This window comes from Sphaerodactylus townsendi, linkage group LG03, assembly GCF_021028975.2.
Source record: "Sphaerodactylus townsendi isolate TG3544 linkage group LG03, MPM_Stown_v2.3, whole genome shotgun sequence".
In the NCBI taxonomy this organism is placed as follows: Eukaryota; Metazoa; Chordata; class Lepidosauria; order Squamata; family Sphaerodactylidae; genus Sphaerodactylus; species Sphaerodactylus townsendi.
The window spans coordinates 48,388,330-48,415,978 of NC_059427.1; the positions used below are offsets into that span (position 1 = coordinate 48,388,330).

At 43.8% G+C, this 27,649-nt stretch overlaps 1 protein-coding gene across 3 annotated transcripts in view; it reads left to right on the forward strand.

Moving 5' to 3' along the window:
* The first annotated feature begins 22,085 nt into the window (after positions 1 to 22,085).
* KLF15 (Kruppel like factor 15) overlaps positions 22,086 to 27,649 on the forward strand; it is a 34,923-nt gene continuing 29,359 nt past the window's right edge. For all 3 annotated transcript variants that reach the window (XM_048487173.1, XM_048487174.1, XM_048487172.1), the window contains exon 1: positions 22,086 to 22,344. The gene's annotated coding sequence lies outside the window, so the exon portion shown is untranslated. The remainder of the gene's footprint in view (positions 22,345 to 27,649) is intronic.

Consider the following 27,649-nt stretch of genomic DNA (forward strand, 5'->3'; position numbering starts at 1 on the left):
CAGGTAGGAAGATGGAAACCCTACCTATGTTACTAATAAGCTCTACAGGATCAGTATGGGCAGGACACATGTAGATGTTCTCCCTTCCCTCTGCTGGTTTCTGTGAATATTTCTATCTGTAATATTCAGGCCTGCATTGGCTTATGAGGCAGCATGTATTAGGAAATCATCCATAGCCACTTTCAAAGGCTGGTTAATGCAAGATTTAATCTCACAATGGATCTGATTATTAGCTGAAACTCAAGCACTAAGTTATTAGCTGAAACTCAAGTACTTTCGGTAATGTTTACAGTGCAATCGTAAGAAGAGTTACACCTTTCTAAGCCCCCTGAAGTCAATGGATTTTGAAGGATGTAATTTTGATTAGAACAAATTGCTAATTTGCTAATTACTAATTTCTGAATAGGTGGTTATGTGGGGACAGAAAATCATGTGCAGTCGTTATGGTTACTGAAATCATATTTGCATGTATCTTTTCCCCCAGCGTCAACTATCTAACTTCTGGAGACTGGGGGAGAGGGGGAGAATGGCAACTCAAGAAGGGTAATCAACCCACAGGTAGGGCTTACAGACAGTGATGGGATTCAAATAATTTAACAACCGGTTCCGGTGGTAAAAATTCAAATAATTTAACAACTGATTGTTTATAAGCACCATTTTAATAACCGGTTCTGCTGAAGCGGTGCGAACCTGCTGAATCCCACCACTGCTTACAGATCTCCAGAAGACAAAGAAGGCTGCCTTTGAGGGTGGACTCTGTGGCATTATGCCCTGCTGAGGTCCCTCACCTCCTCAAAATTTACCCTCTCTATAGGATTCCCAAACTCCAAGCAAGGGATACCCTGCTTTGGGGGCCCTCCCCCCAGCACTCTTCAACCAGCCAATGGAGGAGTCTTACCAGTGATATAGTAAAGCCTAGACCTCTTTCACTGGAGATGCGGCAACAGCACTTCCAGCATACACCGGAATTGACGTCATCATGTTGCCGGCATGACATGGTATGCTATTTGAGCAAAACTCTATAATAAAAGCAGATTCTACCATAGACTTTTTGTTCAAATACCACAGCGTCCCCCTGTGTTCTGGAAGTGTTTGCTGGGAGTGACACTACTGTACTGCTGATGACAAAGGTCTACGCCTCAGTTTCAGGCCGGATGGGTTTCTCTCCAATATCCAGTTACCAGGCAACCCTACCTCCTCAAGCTCTGCCCCTAAATCTCCAGGAATGTCCCAATCCAAAGCTGGCTAAAAGAATCCCAATATCTTGCCAAATGGCAAAACGGTGACAACAAAGAGGCAGCTCTTTACCAGGGATAGGTAGCAGTGCTGAAAATAAGACCCAGATAAACTGAGATGGCTGGAGCACAGTAAGCCAATTCATTCCACAGAGAGTAGCCATGTTTATCTGTTGAGGCAAAATAAAACAAACAGAAGCCTTGTGGCTTCTTAAAGGCTAACAGGTGTTGATTCTAGCATCAGCTTTCATGAATTAGAGCCCATTTTGTTACTTGCCAATGGCGCGGTACTTTTCTTGATTAAAGTTTAATAGTGCCTAATTGCACCTTACCCTGTATTTCCTGCATTTCATGATGCTGTGTTCCTGGTGCTTATTTCTCCCAATAACTTCTTACATAATTGTCCAGTGAGGATCCATCACATGCATTTGACGAAGTGTGCTCTTGTTCACCAAAGCTTATGCTAAATTAAAATACATTTATTTATTTGCATTATTTATAGTCTGATTTTCTCACAGGGACTCAAGGCGGATTACATATAGTGGAGCTATGCAACCAGCAAAATGAGACATTTAATAAACAATGTATTAGGTTTGTAGAAGTCTAGAACCGACCGGAAAGAACTAAAGCACTGCATTAAGTATTAACAGGACATATTAAATGCTGCAAACATTGCAACATAGAATGTACCTATAGCAAGTTATACACAACAGTACAGACCACAGTTCCTAATCATTTATCCAAATAACTTTTCTAATCAGTTTGTATAGTGCAGCCCTATTGCCTGCATAGAAAGACCCTCTTGAACAATTCAGTTTTGCAAAGTTTGTGGCAAGCCAGAGGAGTGGGAGCTTTCTTGACCTCCTTGGGTAGATCATTCCATAAAGTAGGAGCCACAATGAAGAAAGCATGTGTCAGGGTTGTTAGTGATGTTGCCCATTTGCAGGTTGTACCTACAGAAGGCCCTATACAAATGAGCAAAGCTGTGTAGAGGAGCAGCGGGGAAGAGGCAGTTCTGCAGATGAGGGAGACCAAAGCCATGCAGCGCTTTGTATGTGATAGCCAGTATCTTAACTTGAGCCCAGTAACAAATGGGCAGCCAATGGAGTGTCTGCAGAACTGGAAAAATATGTATGCCCCATCTATCACCTAATAATAGTTGATCTGTGGCACTCTACACCAGTTAAAGTTTCTGAGCTGATTTTGTGGGGAGACCAGTGTATATCACATTACAGTGGTCTAGTCCCCATGTCACTGTGGCATGGATCCAGGTGGCCAGATCAACCATATCAAGGTAAGAGGCCATCTTAGGCTGAATGGGAAGACAGCCTATTTTTTTACCCACTGCATTAACTTGTGTCTCCTCTAATAAAGCTGGATCCAGTATAACCTGAGACAGCAAGGGTCCATCAATTCCATCAAAAATGGGTACAATAATGTCCTTCAGGACCTCCATATTCCCAACCAACATTAGTCCTTAAGGTACCACAAGGTACTACTATTTCTTTTTATTATTTCAGGTATAATGCCTCACTCAGTGGATTGGTCCTCTCCATATGGGTTATTTCTCTCTGGTTGCCAAAGTTTCTCAGGAATGGCCATCAGTAGTGTGAGACACTGATGCTGGGTGAGACCATCACCTAATACCCAAAACTAGAACCTTCACACTGATGTGCTTGTGGGGGGGGGGGGGCTGTTTCCTCCTGTCAAAATAAGTTTTGCATAATTGTCTTTCATTAACGGCCACCCTAACTCAGTGGTGGGATTCAAATAATTTAACAACTGGTTGTTTCCAAGCACCATTTTAACAACCGGTTCTGCCAAAGTGGTGCGAACCTGCAGAATCCCACCACTGCTCTAACTCCTTACTGGTGGTAGCCAGAGTGAAAATGAATCAAACAACCGAACTTCAGACTTGCGTGCGTTTGTCTTGCTGTCTAAACCAGCAGAGGGCCTCTGTCCGCAGCCCTGTTAGTTTAATTCAAACAGAAGCTGGGGACAAATTGACAGCAAGGGCTTCCTGGTGAAAACACAACCAGTGCTTAGGGCTGCAGTAGAGGGTTTTCTGCAGTAGCACAAGCTCAGCCTCCCTGCAGTCAGATTCCCTCTTCATTGCTCCCCATGCTTGAGATGGGCTGCCAGGGATGGAGTCTATAAGCATATACTTTGAGGCTCACATGGAGACACCATTCTCACAGGCTGGGGGTTGTGTGCAAGTGGTTAGGACAGCAGGCTCACTCTCAGACCTCTTCTGCATATGCTGATTAATGCATTAATTTCATCTGTAGTCAAAACAAAAGAAATATGTATAGTGAACAATACAATGAAGTGGGATTACAACATTAAAGAACAGTGTAATAAAACTCTACATGTCCATTAAAATTCAATATTTTTTCAGTCTATTAAAACTACAACCCTATTCCCTTTGTAAAAAGTGATCTTTAGAACAATTCTATGTTACCTGGTCACTATTCCATTTACAAAAAGGCCCTCCTGAATAGTTCCATGGAACAGTGATAATAAAAGGAATTCATGCGTCTGAGCATGTGCAGAGTGTCTTTTACTCATCAATTAATAACCACATTCAACACACGGAAAAAGTGTTAAGTGACATCAAGTCACTTCAGACTCATGGCGGCCCTATAAATCAGCCTTGCTCAGATCTTGCAAACTGAGGACCATGGTTTCCTTTATAAATTCATCTCATGCTGGATCTGCCTCTTTTCCTTCTGCATTTTACTTTTCCTAATACTATTTTCTTTTCCAGTGAGTCTAGTATTCTCATTATGTGACCAAAGTACTATAATCTCAGTTTAGTCATTAGTACTTCAGAGAACTGAGAGGGCATAACTTTTATGTTGTAACTCATCCTGAAACCTTCGGGTATAGGATGGGCTAAAAATATAAATACATACACCCATACTATTCTGGCAGTCTTAAACCTTACCACCGCTTGCTACTGAATGATCAAGTAAGGGATTTAAACAAATTGAAATATCAGTTCTCTGAAAGCATGACTGCAAACACATTGTGCAGTATGCTTTCCCTTGCTACACAGTTATGAGAAACACTTATCTGCCCAAGTACTAGGGGAGAATTTCTAGGTTGCAGAAAGCAATTGTCAGGCAGGCCAATTTAGGAATCTCTCCGTAATTAAGGACCTGGTTAATTGTTCTTCTCCACCCAACCGCCCCCAGCTTTCCCAATACAGTTTTGAATTCTACCCTGCAGTCTTATGCCCTACAGCATTTCTTGAGAGAAGAATGTAAGTACCCTAATTAAAGTAATCAAAGGTATCCTGGTATGATCATTCGCAAATAACTTTTCCCTGGATAGCTGATAAAGTGCCATAGCAAAGATATGTGGCTATGCTATCCTGCTTGTGATAATGACTGTAAAGATAAGTGAGCAGCAGTTCATTATTGATGAGGTGACATCACATCACAACATTTACTAGGCAAATTATGTTTATGGGGTGGCTTGCTATTACCTTCTCCAGTCATTTACACTTAATCCCCAGTGAGCTGGGTACTCATTTTTACCAACTCCAGAAGGATGGAAGCAGAGGTGGGATCCAGCAGGTTCTCACCAGTTCCTGAGAGTAGGTTACTAATTATTTGTGTGTGCCGAGAGGGGGTTACTAATTGGGTCTGCTTTTCCATTAGAAATTCCATTAGGTCCAAAAATCATAAAGTCCTGTTGTTTCCTATGTGGCTGGTTAGCGAAGGAAGAAAACGGGATAATTCTCCCTGTTGGGCTGTTTTAAAAACATGTTTTAGCAATATGGTAAAGTTCCTTGTTTAAGGAAAGTATCCTTCTTTTGATTTCTAGAAACAAAATTAAGTATTTGAAAGTATTAAGTATTTGACAGGTAGTCAATTAGAGGAGAAGTAGTTGTTTCTGTTGGCAGTAGATGATAGGACTTGCTATAATGAGTTTAAATTATGGACAGAAAGATACCAGCTGGAAATTATGAACTTTTTTTTTACAGTAAGAGTTTTTTACAGTAACAGAGAAATTATTAATGCCCTGCCCCCAGAATGCCCGGCCACGCCCCTGTCGTGCCCCGCCCAGCCCCATTGGCGCTATGCCACTGTTTGAATCCCATCACCATGGGAACCTGTTACTAAAATTTTTGGATTCCATCACTGGATGGAAGGCTCAGTCAACCTTGAATATTAAAGTTGAAAGTCCAAATTAATTTCCATGTTATTTTTATTGTTTTAGTCTGGCAAATAGCCCATCTCTCCAGAACCACATGGTAGTAACTACACACAGATGTGTACATGCCTACTACAGTTTAACAGGACACCACCAGACTCTGCCACAGGATATCACTAGACCACAGCCTATAACATCATTAGGCTCCACCAAATGATCTACCATTTTATGATTTTGATTTACTGTTTGTATGCATCATTTATCTGTATCATAAATTTGCATCCTAAGATATACGTACTTCTGTTTAGTAAAATTATATATAAGTAATATCCCCCAAATTGTTTTTTCTATGTTCATAGAAGCTTTAAAAACACTGAAGAATAATTGGAAGTGCTAGCATCCAGTCATGACGTAGCATCAAGATACAGCATGAACTATGCACCAATATTGAGTGAAACACATTACACATCATTATGGTAGTGCTTCTATTTCCGGCCAACTCACAGGCAGATTTTGCACGGTGAAATTGCTCCTCTGTTGGTTTGGGGAATGCCTGTAAGGAATTCCAAAGAGCAGAAATAAAAAGGCTTTTGATTATAAGTCCGTTTATTCCAGACATCCTGGAAAGCACTATCACAATAACGACATGGCAGGAATAGAGCATCCCGGCTCAAACAAATATCATCAGGTTATAATGCTGGGACTAACCCATCCCCCCCTGCCCCGCTTCTCATGAGAACTGGCGAATTCTACTACTCATGCAACAGCGAGATAAGCATTCTCACAAGGTTGGTGCAGGTCCTGGCCGGACGCCCGGCCAAAAGAATCTCCTTCAAGGTCAGGTTAGGCTGTAAGGGAAACAAGAACGACTGAGATCCTTACACTCTGCCTCCCTAAAAGAAACTCTTTTTTTTCCCTTACCACTCCCAGTTCTGTCGGAAAAGCTTAGTGAAAATGCGTAGCTTAATTAAAGAGGGGGGCATCGACATGTCTCCTTTATACACCCATTGATTATGGGCCAGAAGAATAGCCAACCCATGACACCAGAGATATTGTAGGCGTTCGCGAAAGAAAAGCGAGAGTCCAGGGATAAAGCGCCTATTTCATAATGCTTATGTCCATCAATTATAACTGGTAGAGTGTTCTCCGAGATGGAGTGCCGGGCATCTGGGCGGGAGCCTCCTTGAGCAAGCTGGAATGGAAAGGCAAGGGATGAATGTTACTTAGTGAATTAGGCAGATCTAAGCGAGCAGTAACATCATCACTGGATCACCTTTGTAATCTAAGAAAGGGACCCACAAATTTCTTGCACAAGTTTTGGAGTATTTGCATGCTGCGTCTAGGAAGGTTTTTTAGTGAACAGAAATAAACCCAAGCTCCCAAACACGGTAAGGGGAATTTTCTTTTGGAGCGGTAGTTTATCTGCCTGAAACTTTTGGGCTTCTTGAGCCTGTTTTAAGGTAGACTGAACTGACTTCCAGACTTCAGCTAGTGACAAAATCCATTGATTGATTGAATTCATGGTGGCTGCAATACCCCGCCCGGCAGCTGGGGCAACCTTGGCGGGAAGGATCAACCGAGACTACCGAGAATGGGGTTTCTCGCATTACTGCTATAGAATTGCATTATTGTAAAGCTATTACTCTCGCAGAGGAAGCAATTCACACCAGTTGTCCTGATGGTAGTTTGTATAACAACGTAAATATTGCTCTTCTTATTGTTCTAGTTCGTCCGCTCAACTCCGTCTGCGGTCACGTCACTTTGAATCGCGGTAGGGGCGGCGACCGCTGGTGTGGTTCCCAACAACTCCAGGAAAGCTCTTCCAAAATCGAGAAATGAATTGAGGGGCACGCAGTCCGATACCACCTTCTCGTGAGGAGGAATGCAGGTACGGTAGATGTGTTGAATGAACAGCCGGGCTAGTTTGGGAGCTGAAGGTATGGTGGTGCAAGGAATGAAATAAGCTGCCTGTTTGGAGAAGAGAGATCCACCACCACCCACAACACAGTGTTCCCGTGGATCTGTTACGACCAAATCAGTGATAAAATCCATTGAAATAATATACTTGCCAGGAGTCGGGAGAGGCAACGGGATAGGTTTTCAGTAACCCAATGAGGCTTCCCCGGTATTGGACTTGGCCTCCGCATTACAATGGAAATCACCCTTTAATGTAAGACTCAATGTCCTTAGCATGATAGAGCCGCAAAACTGGCCGAGGGCTAGATGAAGGGATTTTCTGAAGCCCTCAAGTGCCTAGCCTGGCGAGCATCATGGCATGCTTGAAGAACCTGCTGGGAGGGAGGAGTGAGCGTACCAGCACCCCTTTTCCAGACGCCATCCCTCCGAAGCGTGGCTGTGCATCTTTTTTTCCTCTGTTGGTAGCTCGCTGTAATCCGCCTCCTTGAGTTCTTGGAAGGAAGGGGAGGCGCATGGCTACAGGACGGCTGGTAAGGGGTGGACGTAAATCAGGAGCTGTGGTGACAGCCAATCCCTAGCTGGGAGGGAGAGAGCGATGCGTGGAATATCCCGTGGGGATAAAGTACCACACCTCCCCAGGGGAGAAGCGGGACAATGCATCAGCCAGCTTTATTGCTTTTTTTTTGGCGGGGAAAAATGGACCGTAAAGGGAAAAGCTAGGAGAGAAAAATCAATAGCGTAATTATTGTTTAGCCCGGACATTTTGAGGGTGTGGAAAGCCGCAGCCAAATTTTTATGATCCGACCAGACTTGAAAGGGCGTCTTGGCTCCTTCTAAACCAATGGTTTCAAAGTGCTCAGCGCCAAGTTTGATGGCGGCGGTTTCCTTATCTCCGACAGTCCAGTTTAGTTCGAACCAGAAATTTTTTTGGATAAATAAGCTACGGTACCAATTCTATTGTATCTTATTTTTCTGCAAGAGAGGTGGCGTGGCGTATGCTAATCGAAAGCATCCATGTGGCGATGAAAGGAAGCCTCAGGGTGGGGATGTGTCAGAATTGGCTCAGTTGTGAAAGCTAGTTTTCAGCTGCTGGAACGCGTAAGTGGCATTCCTAGACCGGAGGGAGGGGCCCGGGCTTTGGCCGCAAGGCGTCCTTTCCTTTAGATGCGTAAAAGATCAGTGAGCGGTAAAGAGCAAGTTTGGCAAAATGGGGAATAAGTTTCACGAGTAGAAGTTATGGCAAAGCCTAAGAAAGATTGCGAATTCCCTTCTATTGGTGGGGGCGGGCCAGTCAACCTCTCGGCCACTTTAGGCGAGGTCCATTTCTAGACCTTCAGGGAGATATTCGAGCAGGCCCAGGTAGTCTATGGAGGTTTGAGTGAAAACAGCATTTGGACAACTTGGCAGAGAGGGAGTTATCAAGTAAGCGCTTGTAAAACTTCCCGGACTCAAAAGCCTCATGCTCTTCCAGTGTCTGTGAGTAAGAGTCAAAACATCATCCAAATATCACGACTACTCCTTGTACAGTAAATCATGTAATGCCGTTTATGAGGGCCATAGAAAGCCCTGGGGCCCCAGCTAATCGAAGCGGCATTATTAAATATTCATATTGCCCGAATTTTTTGTATTAAATGCTGTTAAATGTTACATTACCCTGCAGCGATCACATGAGAACACGATAATAAGCTTCCCATAAAATCCAATTTGGTAAAAAAATCCGGCCTTTGCCCTGGGGCATCCAAAGGGTCCTTTATTAAGGGCAAAGGATATTTGTTGGAGATAAGAGCAGCATTTAGTCCACGATAATCAGCGCAATACACAGTCTTAACGAACCGTCCTTTTTTTCTTAGCTAAATAAAACAGGGCTGCATGGGTGTGTTTTGTATTTCGCCGCAATGAAACCAGCGGGCTAAATTTTTTTTATCTATAAGAAGCTGGAGCTCGCGCCACCACCGGTGGGACTCATCACGATAGATCCTACCCTTAGGTAATTGGGTCTCGAAGATTTGTAGCAGGATCTTACAATGATGCTTATCTCTATGGGGAAGCTGATCGTACTCCCTGTTCCTGGAAAACTCTAGATAGGTCCTGATATCGCCAAGGGATTTCTACAGCATATAAGGGGAGCCGACAGTAAATTCCGGTAAGCTGTAGCGATGGTTTGCTTCCCCTCCCCTACCGATGAATCGTCCCCCCATCCATGTGATCTCCGCAAGGGGGGGGATCTGAGAAGTGAAGCGATTAAGCTCCTTCCAAAGCGAAGGTTGGTTAGTGTAAAAGTAGCCATGGCATTCCTAAAACAATGGAGTGCTTTGTAACTGGAGCAAGAATAGAAACTAATCTTCCTTAACAATGATCATTGCATTACCTTGAAGTACCGGTTGGAGTTTTGAACCGGGCCGGACCCTCACCACCCAGTGGGCTACCATCACATTGGGTGAAAGGAATGGAGCTTCACCAAAGGGAACTTCGGTCTAAACCCGAGTTCACCGACCACTAGCGGTTTCATGTAGAACGGAGTGGGAGCAACCTGAGTCCACAAGTGCAGGGGCCAAAATGCGGTATTATGTTTACTGGGGTTAGCTAAGGAAGTCAAAATAGTAATGGTAGCTGCCATTTCACTCCACCGGATCAGGAGAAGGATTAAGATCCCACGAGGTGCCGCTGAAAGATAAAGCGCGGATTTCTTCCTCTTGACATCCTCATCAAAAGTAGCTTTGGGCCGATCGCAGAGTTGGCAGACTGGATTTATGCGTGGAGGCTTGGCAGGCGGAGTGCGGCCGAATTTGGGAGAGGAGGCTTCTGCTATGCTTCGGGCAGTTGGCAGCGTAGTGTGGCCAGGACCTCCATAATGAAGGCGCTGAAATCCCAAAAGCACGGCGTTCGAGCGGTTCCGGTCGACCGGCGGGGCTTGGATTTTCGCTGACCGGTGCCAGCATGTTGGCTGGTTTCCCGGCGTCAGGCGGCTACTAGCTGAACGCAGGCCAAGGCGGGCAGGCAACCTGCGAGCCGAAGCTCGATCAATCATAGCGTAAGCGCGATGGATCGAATAAAGGATCACTGTTTCACGATTTAAGTTTAATATCCATTGTTTCGAAAAAAATACTGCGCATTTCATGCTTCGGGCCAGTCGGTGGAAGTTTAATGCACTGGCGCTGGAATTCACCAGGCAAAATCAGCAAAGGAGCTGATTTGCCCTGTTGGATGGTTTTACTATTGCACGGATGGCATACGTTTTCAGCATTGGGATCTTGGAATCCGAATGCGCGAAACTTTGAGGAAGCCCGCTGCGATGCGGTATGATCCCCTGCAATTCCGCAAAAGAAACAAAGCCACTCAAAATTTGACTACCCCATCCAACACCGCACCCAATGTCGTATTTTTTTAAGCTGTTCAAAAGCGAGTATAGATCATGAAATTCTTGCATATGGAGTATCGAAGTTGCAGAATAAAGTAAAAAAAAAAAAAAAAAAGGAAGTTTTGGTGGTACCAAAATTATCAAGTTTGGACCCAGCGGTACCAAAGTTCAGCCAGTCTAAACCACTGGTAAGTTTGAATGGCGGTACCAAATTAATTTCCATGTTATTTTTATTGTTTTAGTCTGGCAAATAGCCCATCTCTCCAGAACCACATGGTAGTAACTACACACAGATGTGTACATGCCTACTACAGTTTAACAGGACACCACCAGACTCTGCCACAGGATATCACTAGACCACAGCCTATAACATCATTAGGCTCCACCAAATGATCTACCATTTTATGATTTTGATTTACTGTTTGTATGCATCATTTATCTGTATCATAAATTTGCATCCTAAGATATACGTACTTCTGTTTAGTAAAATTATATATAAGTAATATCCCCCAAATTGTTTTTTCTATGTTCATAGAAGCTTTAAAAACACTGAAGAATAATTGGAAGTGCTAGCATCCAGTCATGACGTAGCATCAAGATACAGCATGAACTATGCACCAGTATTGAGTGAAACACATTACACATCGTTATGGTAGTGCTTCTATTTCCGGCCAACTCACAGGCAGATTTTGCACGGTGAAATTGCTCCTCTGTTGGTTCGGGGAATGCCTCAATGCAAATGGGAGTTCTGCACTGCCCCCGGTGCTGTAGTGTGTTTGCCATGTTTTTGCCCCGGCGCCACCCCGTGGCATTGGCTTTGATCTGTGAATTTCCAAAACCGCAAAGATTGAGGTTCTATTGAAATGCCCCTTTGTTGCTCCAGTGGCTTCCGCCGCCATGAAAAACTCCTCAGTAGCAGAACTGGGGCTATTTTTCTCACCTCGCCACTCTGGCCCGCCCTACCAATGGACAGGTGCTGAGAACCGGCACCCCCCCCCCCCTTGCAGTGGGAAAAAACACAGAGGGAGAAAACTTGGTTTTCAGAAAGGAGGGAGAAACCTTGGACAGAAAAGCGGCATGTGCAGGCGCTGCGAATGGGAGGGCAGCAGTTTTCTTGCACACATAAGGATTTTAGATTTAGATTTTAGATGGGTGTGTGTGTGGGACGGCAATTCTGTTGCACACACAAGGATTTTAGACGGGGGGGGGAAGTGCACCAATCCTCAGTGCCTGTTTTGTGTTCAGAGTCATTTAAAACTAGAATAGCGAAAATGAGTGGGGGGAATGGGGGGAGATTCAGCCAATCAGAATGCGGGAATGGAGGTTGTCTGCAGATGCGTGAAAGACATGGAGAAGCACCAGGTTTGTGAAGAAACATTCGGGGCATAATGCGCTGGTCCTGCCACGAATCCCATGAAGAACTGGGGAGCAGTGCAGTCAACAGCAGGGCAAATAGCACCGCAGCAGGCATGTTCCTGGATCTACCACGGGGCATTTTGACTGTGAAAAATTATCCACAGATAGCAAGGGATGTGCAAAACAAAATTCCCAAGCCAAAGATATACACAAACATTGCTGTTTGGGATTGTTACAGTGGTTTTCCTAGAATGGTAACACAAATCCAGGACTCTTAGTATAATGAAACTCCCCTCCCTAAAGGTCAGCAGCTGCATATGCATTCATGCATTGTATTTTCTTTGATTCTAATGATCCCAGGCAGTAGCATTTCTCCCATCCAATCAGTTTCTTGCAAGGTAGGAACACACAGTGCTGACTGCCAATTGCCATTTGATGGCATTATGTCTATGATCAGTTGCCCCAGACTAGGGAATTGTTTCCCCATTGAGACTGATGGTTGCTCAGGGTAGAGAAATGCACCTGCACCACAAGTTACCTACTTTGGGCATATGTAAAACCAAACCTCTTTGTTTGATGTTGTTATGAATCCAGGATCCAGGCCTCCCGGTGGGACCCGGGGATCCCCTAGAATTGCAGCTCATCTCTAAACTGCAGAGTTCAGTTCCCCAGGAGATAATGACTGCTCTGGAGGGTGGATTCTTTATCATAGTACTACACTGAGATCTCAATCCTCCCCAGGCTCCACCCCCAAATCTCCAGGACTTTTCCAACCTGAATCTAGCCAGGCTGGCAATATAATAGGGTCATTGTGAGACAACTACCTGTACTAATATTCCTACACATCCCATTCTCATGCTATCTTTCTCCATGCCTAGCACAGTCAGTGACCCTCTCCCCAAATTACAATTTCACAAATAGTCTGGATTTTTTTTTTACTGGTATAAAGCAAGGCCAAAGAGTAAAATCTTTCCTGGTTTGAAAATATGCCTTCTTCTCTTTCAGTTGCCTTACGTTTGAGCTTTGGAAATACTGATGAATATGTTGCTTTCCCACCATAGGAATATAGACACTCCTCCCAAACGTTGTTAATTAGCTTATTGCCAAATTACACAACTGGTATAAAGTGAAAACATAATAACCATGTCACTTGAGTGACCTTGGGCAGTCAAATGAATGATGGACCCATGGCTCGCTGCCGATGTTTCTACCGTGTACTGCAATAGGGCAGTGGAGAATAAACACATTCCTTGTGTCAATAGTCCAGGAGCATTAAGAGGACTTGGAGTTCTTATCTGCTAATGTTTCAAGGACTGCAAATTAATGTGGTCAAAACAGCCCTGCTGCCTACGCAGAAATTAGATGGAAACCCTTCCATTCGTTGTCCGTACTCTTAGACTGGAAATCTAAGTCAGTAGGCTGAATAAAATCGGCCAGGCCACACAGAGTTTTTTTCTAGCAGGCAGCTGGATAAATGTGCAGTGGATGGGGTGGGTGGATTATGCATTTCAACTAACTTTTTATGCAGCCAGTTGAGCATCTGGAGTTTAAACAGAATCAAAGCTGTTCCTTCTAAATGAGTAAACCCCCCCCCCCCGCAAACTTGGACTTAACGAAAATGATCTGTTTATCCCAGTGCTTTTGCATCGGTTTGATAGAATGTTTTAGGTTTTATATTGTGAAGTATTATGTTGTTGTTTGCTGCCCCAGGCAGAAGTTGAGGGTTGACATATAAATAATTAAAAATGGGCAATGGCATGTACCCCATGAGAAGTTTTACAATGAGGCTGCATGTCTGAAACAAATTCTGAAGCAGTTTATAATCAGTCTCTTACCAATGCTCTTCCCTGTGAAATACCACTATGCCCTGATCCTTTCATTAAAAATAATCTTTTCATATCTGTTATGTTAGGTAAAATGCTCACTATGGCCCTTTCCCCACTTACCTTAAGCCCCGTGCTACTCGAGGAGGCATTCCTGGCACTCTTTCAAAGGGCGCCTTTTGATGACCCCGTGCAGAGCGCGGGGTCGTGGGGATGCTGGGGCGCGCGCCAGGGATGCCGCGCGCTGGGGATTGCCCTCGGAAAAGGGTAAGTGGGGAAAGGGCCCATGCTTTCCCAAGCAAGGTGCCTTCCATAAGGCAATGGGATTTTGTGGTTTCCCTATTGCTTGTGTAATATAGTCAGAGGACAGCAGCAGAGGGGCCCATAGGGCAAGTTTCCCCACAGTTTCCTTGCCCCAGTCCCCTGGAAGCACCCATCCATCTTCCCCGGGCCAACAGCATTTTTGCAATTAAAAAAAGCATCAGATTATATTTATACCAATATACCAATGTAACTAAAGCAGTAGCAGGTTCTCTGAATTCTCAGTTTTTATCTATCTATCTATCTATCTATCTATCTATCTATCTATCTATCTATCTATCTATCTATCTATCTATCTATCTATCTATCTATCTATCTATCTATCTATCTATCTATCTATCTATCTATCTATCTATCTATCTATCTATCTATCTATCTATCTATCTATTAGAAGAATGCTTCTGTCCCCTTTGGTTGCAAAGATGTAGCTTTTTTCCTTTTATGTCTGCATAGGAAGAAGCTAGAGACTTACTTAAAAAAAATTAAAGCTAGGAATTCAGAGAACTCACTATATAACAATATTCTAGTGCATTTTTTTTTAAAAAAGATAGCAATATTTTTTGGGGAGGGGGAAGAAACGGAGGAAACGGCTGTGGTGGGGACAGGTCAGGAAAAATGGCTGCCATATTAGCTAGAAAATTCAAATTTACTTACTCCAGGCTCCACTGTAATTTTTCCTAGAACTTCAGAGCCAAGCAGGTTTGAGAAAAATCAGGGAAAAGTTGGGGAAACCTCCAGAGATGCACAAATGCATTGTGATGCTAAGGAGAAGCAAGAAAAATAATACCACACATTTCCAAAAGCATCGAACTTGGGGCAGATAACCCATATGGAACACTCTAATATATGATTCATCTGTATTTTTCCATTTACAAAATCATACATTTAATTGTTGTGGTGGACCCACAGAGCAGATTAAAAAAATTGCACAATGGGACTACTCAAAGATAGGGGAGATGTTTCCGCAAAGCTGGGGGAACCTCTGGTTTGCAAAAGAATCTGAAAATTAACCCCCCCACAAATAGTAAAAAGGGGTGTGTGTGTGTGTGTGTGTGTGTGCGTGTGTATGGTGGTGGTGGTGGTGGGGTTATAAAACACACAGAAGTATCACATACACAAGTGGATACATTGCAACTTTAAGAAAAAGTGCCAAATGAGGTCTCATGTAACCTCTGCACATGCAGAATAATGCATGCAGAATAATTCACAATTGTTTGAAAGTGGATTTTGCTATTTCACACAGTAAAATCCAGTTGCAAAGTGCATTGAAAGTGGATTAAAACCGTATTATTCTGCATGTGTGGAAGGGGCCAAAGTTGTGAAATCTCACTGGCCATTCAACACTTCTGAAACTCCTATGCTTTGGACAGCTTGTTTGGTACTTGCTGAAAGGCTTAGAGCAGTGATGGCGAACCTTTGGCACTCCAGATGTTGTGGACTACAATTCCCATCAGCCCCTGCCAGCATGGCCAATTGGCTATGCTGGCAGGGGCTGATGGGAATTGTAGTCCACAACATCTGGCGTGCCAAAGGTTCGCCACCACTGGCTTAGAGGCTTTCCTTAGATAAACAATCTTGCAGCAAACATTATTGGGTAAAAAAGAGACATGTTTGAACATGCACAGACATTTTTGAGAAAAATATATTTCCCGCCCCCCCCCCCATCCCAAAAGCAAGAGGCAAGGAGAGGCAGAGTCAGGGAGATCATATGGAGGCTATTAAAGAGCACAAACCAGAGTTGGAAGGTGGTGGGACCAGAAAGGGCCTGCGAGTAGGGAAAGGAGCCAAAGCAAATGGGGAGAGGAAGGAAGCGCGGCAGAAAAGCTGCATGGGACACAGGAGGCACAGAAAGGGAAGTATTTTCCTCTCCCCAGTGATAGCTCATTGTTCCTTTGCTTTTATTATTTTACTGAGCCAGTGTCATTTTGATTTGTATTGGCTAATCAATAGTTTTGAAAGAAGAGGATCAAATTAGAAGAGACAGAAATCAGGCGTCTCCCAACATCTTTTCAGTTGAATTGCTGCCTTTTAGGACTCCAGTTTGGATTGGGGCTCAGTAGGAGGGGAGAAGAGATTTAACTCTTCCCTCGTTTGTGAGTTCACTAAGGGAATCTGGGTCTTTTATGTTATTAGTCCTTTAAATAAATAAAAAAATAGATCAGGAACCTATATTAGGCCTGTCTTTTTTTTCCTTTAAAAGGATATATAAATGTGTATGTGTAGAGTTTGATTTGGAAAAAAAAGTAGAAGCAGAAGGATTAACCCCTCCTGCTCCCCATTTAGTCCCAATCCAAAGAATGACCTGTGCATCTGCAATTCAGATCTCCTCTGATCTGAAACTAGTGTTATGACAACCAAGGTAATTGAAAAATAATTCTGCTACACATGCAGAATTTTGCTACACAGCACTGGGGTCCTGTGATCTATGCACAGCAACAGCCAGGCCACTTTCACAGTTGTTTGCAAGTGGATTTTGCAATTCTACACAGTAAAATACAGCTTCAATCCGCATTGAACGTGCGTTATTCTGCATGTGCGGAAGGGGTGCCAGAGTTAATAGAGGTTTCCCTCTCCCTTTGGTGATATGAGCATGGACAAAATGGAGATTCCTTTGGAATTCTCCCTGTATGCTGATGTCGCAGCCCCTATTTCACTTTCAATAGTAAAATTCACACTGAAAAAAAAGTTGCCTCTTCAGATTGCAAAATAAGCCCTGGTTGTACGCAGCCTGCCCATCCATGCATTTTTCTAGATCAGCATCTGATTTATAATTCAGAGGTTTTTCATAAATTGTTCTACATGGTGAACACAAGATAAGAAAATGTAGTAGACCACACACACGTGCGCGCACACGCACACGCACACACACACGCACACGCACACGCACACGCACACGCACACGCACATGCACACACAAGATCAAATAAAGCTGAGTCATTATCTTCAATATACCACAAAATGTTAAAAGCCACTGAAGTGAGAGATCAGCGGAAGTGAAATGTACGCAACATTATCTACTTAATAAGGATGTCCATGGATGATTCCATTGTGGTACTGTCGGCCTAGATCCTTGGAATACATGTAAAGTCTTTAGGAAAGCAGAGAAAGAAGGGCCACACCATGCTCTGATAACACACAGTTAGTATATGCCTGTTGCAGATTGCAATGCAAAATTCTTCTATCTAGTTCCAAAGCTGAATCTTTGAAGTCCTCGAGAGTTTTTCTGCTGACTTCAGCAGGATCGGAACATCAATCAAACCAGTTAAGAACCTGTATGCCACACCCTCTATTTGGCATTTGGCTCTGAATCCTCTCTCACTGGCATTCATCTTAAAACATGATAACCAAAACTGGGCATAATTCAGCAAATGGGGCCTAGGAATCACAAGGATATTATTATTTTGTGTGTCTTGCCATATAAAATACTTCTTTGTATGAACCTGCAAATATATGCTTCCCTCCCTCCCACTTCATCATACAACACTGCTAAATTGCTCATTCCTTTTAGCAGAACTTGATCCAAAGCATTGCTGACAAGAAAGGCACAATCTTCTGGAACAGAATAGTTCTCTGGTACAAAGCCAATTTATTTCATTGAAAATTATACAGAACTTCCTAGTGATTTTTTCTAATCAATGAACTGCTGAATTCCTTGCTGGATTTCAATATTGCGTTTTACACATTGGCAAAGAATTTTGAATAGTACTGTACCTCTCTTTGGTTTTGACTAAATAATTTTGAATGCCAATCTAACTTCCATAGTGTTTGCAATTCCTCTCAGTTTTGTGCTCCCTGGAAATTTGATTGACATGTCATCCATTCCATTGTTAAAATAAGTAATGATTTGATAAATACCAGAAACTCTATTCCTCAATAGCAATCTTTTGTTGACATTAGTATATCTATATTCAAATATATATACACATACTCTTTACAATGTTTGTTGAACTTCATGAATACTTGTTTTACACCTAACAGGTTGAGGTGTCGTTTCGATGCTTCCCCACTTCGAAGCTTCGAAGCGGTATCGACCTTGTTCCAGCAGAAAAGTGTAGTTCATAACTGCGACAAGGAAGTCGCAGTTCTGGGGGAGGGGGAACTGAGACAAAACAATGTTGAGCTCGGTGGCAGTGGGGATTCATGGAGGCGAACCTAGGTAGAAACCAGTTCAACTCTGTCAGTGGGGAAAGCCCCATATAGAGGTTATCATAATCCATCCTCTGGATGTTCCTAAATGTACTGATGTTGGCAACTACATACTAGCACCAGTGCCCTGTCATAAACTGTTCTCTTGTAAATTTCATTTAGCTATCATTAGAATCAGGACATGAGTGAACAAAATACGGCCATCCCATTTCTTCCATTTAATTCCATGATCATGACTGATAGTAAGCCCAGAATTATACTGACTGTAAGGAGGAACTGTTCTGAAGGCCCTGTAATGACAGATTCCCTACCTCATCCAATTAGAGGACGTTCACTGAACACTTTTAAAGGTTTTGCCTGTGCAAAACTGTTTGGCAGCAGAGTTCTCCAGGGTTTATTTGTTAGATGGATATTAAGAACCTTGCGCAGCGCCAAAGTGGAGGGTCATGGTGCTGATGTGGTGGCACCCCACTGTTCCCCATAGATGCTTTTCAGCAGTTTAGGGAGGCTCGCAAAGTGAAAAAGACTCCCTGCTGCCAATGGGCTGCAATGGACTTATGCAATCCAAAAGGGTGCCTTAAGTTTGAACTGCAGCCTGCTGGCATAATGCTGGCAAATGCCAAGGGGGAGCCAATTAAGCTCCTCCCCTGGCAATGCCCCAGCCCATCCCTGTTACTGTTATACTGGTGGCAATTTGGGGCCTGGAATGCTGATGCAGCATCCAGCACAATGTTCCAGCTCTGGAGGGGAGGGGATGGAGGCGGCCGCACATTGGAAGGATTGCCCCTCTTCCGGGATTGCCCCTCTGCCCCAGGGAGGGTGAATCCGCTGGTGCGCTGCTCCCAAGAATGGATTTGACCCCCTCCCTTTGGATGGGACTCTAATTCTGATAGTGCAAAAGTGTAAAAGAGTGGGTTCAGTTCTTTTAACTATAACCAGAAAACCAGACAAAATACCTGTAGAGATCTTTATGTTATTGAGGAAAGAAAATATTATTTTAATTGAACAAGAAAAAATACATGCATGAAAACGTTAACCCTATAATTACTGTGAAGATAACCGCTAGAATTATAAAGTTCATAGCACTGATTCATCATATTATAGCAAGTAATAGTTTTAAAAGCAAATCAGGTTTCAGATTCTTGTCTCACTGCTTTTAGGGATTATCAAAAGTCCAAGTTACTCACCAAGAAATCTTCTGAGGCTTTCATCCAGAGAAAAGTGATTTGCTTGCCACAGGAGTGCATGTTTATAGAAAATTTTCAATCTTATCTTCCTCTAAATCTGTTCTCCCATAATCATCTGGTTATTAGCTAGATAACTGATGGGTTCGTAACTAAATATGAGATAATCAACATAAATGCAAGTGAGCCAATCAGCATGTGCATACGAGTTACATCTAACATAGCAAGATAAGAAAGCTCATCTCAACACTTAACCTCTCTTACAAAGCAGTTAATCTAACTTTTCTCGAATTGTTTTAATTAACTGTCCAAGAAGAAAGTATTTCCAAGCAAACAAGTTAATTGACAGTTGAAATGTGCTTGAACTCTTGACTAGCTTGCAAACTCAGCAAGAGAAGATTAGTGACAGTGCGTTGCCCACTGCATTAGAGCATGACACTCAATGAGTGAGAGAACGGTCGCCCTGGAGAACTGTGCCCAGATAGATTTAAGACTGGGACATGTGTGGGATGGTGGGTGGTCTTATCTGTAGAATAAATCCTCTCATCCCCAGCCTCTCGAATGAACAGGGCACCTTATGCAGGGGAGCTACTGTGACAGCCAAGTGGTACAGCATTCAGAGTACTGGACTAGGACTGTGAAGACATGGGTTCATATCTCCATATAGTCATGGTACAACCTGGATGACCTTGGAGAGGTCACTCTTTCTCGGCCTAACCTGCCTCAAAGGTTTGTTGCGAGAAGAGTGAAGAAGCTTGTTTGTTCTTTTGTTTATTAGAAATTTGTTTATTAGAAATTTTAGTTTATTAAAAATTTGTGCTTTTGTTTATTAGAAATCTTCTGTGCCACCTCTCCAGAGAAACTGATGTAGGCAGATTCCATGGAAAGAGGGTGGAATAAAAATGTGAGTTGTTCTTTAGTCCATTCCTAAACAGCTGACTGTGTAACTGCTACTAAGAAGTTCTACAAAACTTTAATCCATCAAACTCCTGTTATTCAAATGCCACTTAAATTGGCAACCTGGGGCATAAGGCCTTGATTGTAACTGGATAGTGAAGTGAATGGCAAATTGTGATCATGAGGATTCATATGCGAGAAGGGGGAAACTGGAAATTACATGGGGCCTGATTAAGAAAAGACATTGCCAAAAAAGCCACACACGCCTAGCCAAACTTGTGACCTGAGGGTTATGTCCTTTTGCAACATGCATGATTCATAAGAAGTGAATCAGTAAATGTGATGATTTCCTTTGCTGTGTTTGCAGAGTCTTCAGGCTGCTCCACATTTCATATTTCTTTCAGCAGGAAGGAGCGGGAGGAAGAATTGCTGGACAGACTCAGTTCCTTTAATCAGGGACAGTGTGATGCAAAGTTGATCCTGACTCAACATTGCCCCTGATGCAGAGCGGACGGTGACTCTTGGATTGTATCGATATGCCATGCAGACTGCATATGTTGTCTCAGCGTGCTGCATTTTGCACAATATATGCAAGGCTCAGGGACACCACATAAATGACCTGTTCCTCTTGGAATCCATGGAAGAACCAACCAATGAGCTGCAAGAAATACCTGGATGGAAGGCAACCTTGATCAGGAGAACATCAGCGCTGCATACTGCACATACTTCTCAGTTCAATGACATATGAAAGTATGGCCATGATGATCTACTACCCTTATATGTATTCCTTTATGCATGCCTATATGCTTGTTAAACTCTATATCCTATGGCTATATTATATTCAGTTCAGTTAGGGATGCCAGCTTCCAGGTGGGACCTGGGGATTCCCTGAAATGACAGCTCATCTCCAGACTGCAGAGATCAGTCCCTCTAGAAAAAATGGATGCTATGCCCTGGGCTAATGCCCTGGGCTATTCAGGTCAGAGCATTCCCTTATGTGGGGTGCTGTGTGGTTGACTCCTGCCATGAAAGCCTTCGACAATTCATTCCCTTATGTACAAATAACATTTCCTTGCTGGAGTGCTATTCTGGTGTCCTAATTTTTTATTTGGTGCATTCCAAGACAGAGACTGTGGAGCCCTAGGGCATAAAAAGTGAAGAAACCTAGAAGCAGAAGTTAAACCAATAAGGGGAGAGTGTAGGTAGCATTGTATCCTTAAACTGACTTGCATGGCCAGCTCCACATAAAAAAAAAAAAGAACAGCTTGAGGTGTCCACCTTTCCTACCCCTCTAAAGCAAATTCTATGACTGGGGTGAGGGGAGCTCTCTAAGAGCCCAGCTCTCATGCCTAGCGGGATTTCTCCCTGGTGTTTACATGATCTCTTTTGTCTCAGCTGAAGAAACAGCAGAAGCAAAGAAAAGAAGCCAAATATTTTTTCTTGGGCTTTCTTGGCTTAGATGCTAACATGATTGAGGGTGGGTGGGTAGTAAGGGGGGGGGGGAAGTAAACGAGAGAGAGATTGATGCTAGAGTGCCAGATGCTTCCATTGACGACAAACCTAGGCCCGCCCCTTGCTTTTTCCTCAGCCAATGAAGCGGCCAGTTTGGGTCGAGCCTCCTCCAAGCCTTCCCCCGCTTTTACTGTGATAACCTCCCTGGCAGTCATGTGACGGGGATATAGTACTATGCTAGGAGAGCTAAAGGACACATCACCAGCCGCGTTGCTGGTTGCCCATCAGGACCCCGTTTGCCTCGAGGCGACTCTCAAGGACAACAGTGGCCACCATTTGCCTAGGAAGAAATTGGGGCTTTTTGACATTTCCTTCATATAGATGCATGTTTCAATGTCAAGAGGAGCCGCTGTTTACTGGGATCTCTTTGCACATTAAAAAGCGCCTGGGGGCTTTCCTTACCCCCCACCGCGGGGATTGACAGGACAGTTGAGGTAAGAAGCAGATGCTTCGGGTTTCTGACCCAGGGGTAGCGGCGGGAGGGAACCTTAGCAGAGCGTATGCACGGATCTTGCAGAGGAATCCGACGACACGAGCCTGCCTGCGCGTGTGAGTGTGGCCAGCAACGGCAAGCAGGATCGAGATCGGTTTTCTGCGGATCTCCCGGTCCGCTTGAAAGCAGACCCCTGGCTTTTTAAAATCGAGATTCCTGGAAGATCTGCATTTGCTGAAAGAGGTGGAGGCAGGCCGGTGCGCGTGTTTGTGAAGGTTTTTATAATGCACGTGTGTGCGCGCGGGGGGGGGGGGTGAGGGGAAGGAGAAGGAGGGATCCCTCCCCCGATTCTTCTTGAAGGGCAGATCCAATGTTTTTAGATTCCGATGCCTGTTTTCGGATGGAAGAAACGGGCGCTGGAGGAAGGCTGAGGAATGTTGTTTACCTGCTACCATATGTCAAGGCGGGCTGGTTCAGGACTGCGGTGAGACCTGACTCTTCGGCCCACTGCCACATCCTTTTGAATTGCAAACGAACAGGCAGGTGCTCTCCCCCGTCCCAGATCAGCATGATTTCTGTCTGGGGGGTCGCGCGCTAAATCTATGCCTCCCCCCACCCCCACCCCCGAACGAAAACCCCTTTTCCCTTTCAGCCTCTTTTGACTTGCAGGCTCGATTCCTTCCAGCAGGTTAAAAAGCGACTGTGGTTCCGCCACCCCCCTTGTCCCGTGGCGCGGAAGAGCCCCAACGCGTGGCTTGGCCAGTGGCCAAGAAACGCGCCCGAGCCCAGAGCCACTGGCCAGGCAGGTCTTGCTGCCGTCCAAGTCCCGGGGAATGGACGACAGAAGCATAATGAACGCGGGTTCATTTGAAGAACGGTCCCGTTTCTGTGGGTTTTTCCTTAGCTGCAATTCTGCATGGGATTCTTCATCGGATTAAAATTATTTGAAACTCTTGAGTGTGCACAGCAGGGAATTGGCCAGATTAAAGACACTTTCCCGCACAGAAGAAGAGAGTTGGAAATGGCCCCCTATTGTAGGTTCCAGTTGCTGTCCAAGGGCTGGCTGTTTAATGAACACGGGGATTGAGTTCTTCCCACCCGCACACCCCCAAAAGAGGAAAAAGATTGCAGAGCATTTCCAGGAAGGCATTTCACAAGTGTCAGGGGTGAGAAACTTGTGTGGGCACCCAGGTGTGCTGTAACTTCCAAGCACGTGGTGGAATGCCTGCGTGCGTTTTCCCTGATGATGCAGGGCAGAGGTCTTTACTCTTCTTTCCCTTGCACTGTGCAGGGAGAATGTCACAGGTGAAGCCCTCCTTGTTCTATTTCTGAAGCAGCAGCTGACAGAATTAGGAACACCCCCCCCCCCTAAATATCCCTCAGTGCATTCAGTCTATTGCAGCTTGCTGGAATGGTGAACAGCTGTATTCTTCCTCCGGTCTCCCTTGAGGGAGAGAGAAATACCCTTTCGGAAAGGAAGGAGGTGCTGCTTCTGCAGAGCCAGGCTCTGCTTCCAGTTCCCCCGGAACAACTTTGGCTTGGGCTGTTTTGGAAGGTGGTGGTAGGAAAGCAACCGACAGAAGGAGGCAGCTGTGTGCTTGGCTCTGAAAGAAAGAAAATGAACCCTTATTCTGCCAGAAAGTTTTTGGTGACCTTGGGCTAGTTATTCTCTGCCTAATCTACCTCACAAGATCATTGTGAAGATAAAAACTGAAGAGGAGAGAAAGGTGTAAACTGACTCCAGCTCCTTAGAGGGCCGGTGGGATGAAAACAGAATAAATAAAACAAACAGAAGAAAGGCTGAAAGAAAAAGAAAGAGGTGGTTGTGGGGTTACTATGTGTCATTTCACGCTCCAGAGACCAGGGAAGGCGCAGAAAAGGCAGAGCAACCTCAGTCAGAGAAGTGATTCTCCCCTTCTGTCTAGTGCCCAGCCTCCTGAAGCCAAACTGGTGCTACACACACTTGGCTATTGAGGGGAAGCAAAACAAACCCTGTGTGAAACCGCTGCCTGCTTCTTGCAGAGTTATGAAATGTATTCCCTCTATCTCTGTTCCCCCTCCTCTGCTCCTTCTCCCTGGCCGATGAAATAAATCTGCCAACAAAGAAAAAGGGGGGAAAAACTTAACCCAAACAAAGAATTAAGTACCTAAAGGCCAAGAAGGAATTAGGGCCACTAGATTAAAAACTGCTATGTAGTAAAAAACAAAACAAATGCATTTCTTCAAATTAAAATCATAACTGTATAGTAGAAGGCCCATAGTAGCCTGCCTTGTAGGTATACAATCATAATAAATTAACACACAAAGTTGTATGTCACATACTTTATCACTAAAACCAAACATGTTTCGACCTTTGGCCTTCTTCAGTGGTCAAAAGTGGTAATACAAAGTTTTAAGTAACCAATAAAAAGTACAAATGAAACATTTAAATGACTGAGATAAGTAATTAGAGAGTTATGCTTGTCTTATTTCTATCAACTACTCCTAACTTATAGAAATTTTATTTGACTGAGGTATTAAAGGATGCTGCCATAACAGAATTTGGCTTAATTGGCATGATTGGCATACCATTTTATACCTCTTGAGTGGACATTGGTTTCATGTTGACGACCTCCTGGGTGCCAGTGGCGCATAACTCTCTGATAACTTATCTTAGTCATTTAAATGTTTCATTTGTACTTTTTGAAAGGTAGTAACACTTTGTATGACCACTTTTGACCAATGAAGAAGGCCAAAGGACTGAAATGTGTTTGGTTTTGTGTTGTAAAGCATGACATAGGACCTTGTGTGTTAATTAATTGTGCTATTATATCTATAAGTCAGACTATTGTGGGCCTTCTACTATGAACTTATGATTTTAATTTAGATAAATGCATTTGGATTTTTGCCATATAGCAGCTTTTAATCTAGTGGCCCAAATTCATTCTTGACCTTTTGGTGCAATGAATCCCACAGCTTTTATCCATTCACATCATGATAGATTAGCATCGACAGGCTTGGGACTGCCTGTCTTTAATTTTGCTTGCTCTTAACTTTGTTATTTAAATTTTAAGAAACTGCTGCTGTGGAAATTTGTTTTAATGGGGTTAAGTTTTAGTTATGTATTTTATGTGCTGTTATTGGAACAGCTGTATTGTGAGCCGCCTCGAGCCCTTTGGGGGTGAGGCGGCCTATAAATCTAAATAATAATAATAATAATAATAATAATAATAATAATAATAATAATAATAATAATATGTGTGACAGGCATGAATGCCAGATGGAATGTATACAATCAAGATCTGCGGATTAAAGTATTTGGCCTGCCTCACTGTAAACAAAGTCTTTTCCTTCTTCGGAAACCAAAGGAGAATGGCAGTCTTTAAAGAGCAATTGGCATCGCACAAGAAAAAAAGTCTTCTATTTCTCCCTTGAACATTTCCCCAGGAATTTCAGACAAGGGAAATGTTTCTCACTCAATAACATTTTGTTCTTGTAGGAATTTTCCCTAATCACTTCCCTTTTCATTAATTACCAGGGATCTTCCCTTTATTGCAGGCTTACAAATTTTTTAAAAAATAAAGAACAAGATACGTCTTCTACATTTGCAAATGGCAAGAAGGAGTCTCATGGGACACTGGAGGTGAGGTAGGCTGCAGGGAGACAGAAGGGCAAGGCATTTAAGCTCATGTTCTGGAACTGTGGTTCTCAACCTTCCTAATGCTGTGACCCTTTAATACAGTTCCTCATGTTGTGGTGACTCCCAACTATAAAATTATTTTCGTTGCTACTTCATAACTGTAATTTTCCGATGGTCTTAGGCGACCCCTGTGAAAGGGTCGTTCAACCCCCAAAGGGGTCGCGACCCACAGGTTGAGAACCACTGTTCTAGAAAGTTCTTAGCCTCCTCCACAAATCTTCTGCATGTGTGCTTTTACAAATGACCTTTTAAATATGCTCGTTGACCCTGAGATCTAGAAACTTGTCCAGTTTCTTAGCACAAAAACTAGCATTTGTGATGTTTTGCAAAGGTGGCCTTTGGACTGCATATGCAGCCAGAAACATCCCTGTAATTGGTATACATAAAGATAGCACCATACACTGGCAATCTTAAATGCTTCACAATAATCAACCCCTCTCCCCTTTTGCAGCATTTAACTACCAGCAAGCATGTTTTAAAATCAGCCTGACAGCAGATAACAATAAAGAATGATTTTATTATTATACGCTTAATGATAATAATTTACAGTGCAATCCAGCAGAGGGTTATTACAGCCTAAGCTCATTCATTTCAATGCATTCAAAATTGAGTAACTCTTCATAGGATTGAGCTTAGTTTCTTTCATGTCAGTTCAGTAGGTAGAGTGGTGCATAGGAAAGCACCTCAGGCTGCTGTATATTGAGTCAGCCCCTCAGCTGATCAAGAGCAGTATTGTTTGCTCTGACAGGCAGGAGCAATCCTGGGTCCCAGGCGGAGGTCTTTCACATCACCTACTGCGTGATCCTTTTACTGGAAATGCAAGAAAATGAACTTGTGACTTGCTGTGTGCAAAGTTAACACTCTGTTGCTAGACCACCACTAATTCTTTTTCATTCTGTATTGTTATTTTGAAGGTCTTCTTTGCAGGCAGAACTTTCAAACCTTCCAGACATTCGGTTGGATCTATCAAGGGATTTCAGGCAGAAGGATTTCCAACCATGGAGAACAACTTTTTTACCTCCCTCTTCCCGCTGTAGTCCTATATGCCACCCAACTGCTCCTGGGGAGTAGCATTTAGCTGGCATCTGGGGCTGCAGCGGGAGGAGAAAAGTGAGGAAGCCACCCTCTGCAAGTGGAGATCCTTCTTTTGGTGGGAATGTTCCAGTGGGTCCAAGCCACTGTAATTCCCACTAGCAGAATGTTTGCCATTGTGATAGAAAGGGTGAATATAGAGACAAGGTGTGTGTTGCAAGGATCCCTGGGAAGTACAGTGGGCAAAGACATGGTATTCACAGGGCGTTTTCGCACACACTTTTTGTTCCAGAATAAAAGCGAACCGCATTGATTCCTTGCCTTTTTAATGTAGTTTCGTCGCTCGATGGCATTTGCACATGGCCCTGTAGTCACGCATCTTCCCCTCCTTTAGCCCTTCAGTCCCGCGGTTTTGCATCTCACAGGAAATGCGGTGCCAAGCAGCCGAATCTGATGATTGGTCAGCTTCGCAGCGCAGTCCCTGGGCTGGTCGGGGTGGGCTAAACGTTCCTAAATGCGTCACCGCGTAGAAGCGTTGCTATTCGTTGTCACGTGAAGGACGGCGTGACGTGGGTGGGTGGAAAAACCCCCCTGA